We start from the raw sequence: 571 nt of genomic DNA, 5'->3' as shown, positions 1-571 counted from the left end.
AACTGAGTGCAGAAGGCTCAGTAACTGAGTGTGTTCAAGAATTTGATCAAAATATTTCTATATGTTAATAACATCAAGTGTTGCAGCAAGAGTCCAGGGAACTAGCCTTAAAAAAAAGGGAAGGCACAATTTTATTTTTGATACAACAGGCGAGATGAGCTGAATGGCCTCATCCCCCTGCTGTCACTTATGCCCTTACGTTCTGGAGCAATCCGAACTACTTCACACTAAAACACAGGTGTCCGGTGCACTTTGTCTGGGAATAAAATGGTAACTGTCACCTTGTTCAGGACAGGCACTTCAGTAGCTTATTATATTGGGACTCTCTCTGTGCTCCATGGTGAGCGCAAAAATCTCAGGCAGAAACTCATCAAATCAACCCCAGAGTTACTTCCAGCAGATCCAGGTTGGAGGACAGCAATGCAGAGGTAGTGCTACAATATTGACTCTCCAAAGTGACATTACTTTGTGATTGCTTCCGTAGTCTCTTGTGGGAGGATTCGATCTAAACATGTTATTGCTCTTAAAGCAGTGGAGCATTGATAGTATTCTGGGCTGATCTTCATTCCCC

General features: G+C 43.1%; 1 protein-coding gene across 36 annotated transcripts in view; it reads right to left on the bottom strand.

Annotated features, from left to right (window-relative positions):
* Positions 1–571, bottom strand: part of LOC122544297 (mucin-3A-like) — a 141580-nt gene that overhangs the window by 39193 nt on the left and 101816 nt on the right. The gene's annotated exons all lie outside the window — the stretch shown is intronic.

Source organism: Chiloscyllium plagiosum, chromosome 48 (assembly GCF_004010195.1).
Source record: "Chiloscyllium plagiosum isolate BGI_BamShark_2017 chromosome 48, ASM401019v2, whole genome shotgun sequence".
NCBI lineage: Eukaryota > Metazoa > Chordata > Chondrichthyes > Orectolobiformes > Hemiscylliidae > Chiloscyllium > Chiloscyllium plagiosum.
This window is presented reverse-complemented; position numbering and strand designations above follow the sequence as displayed.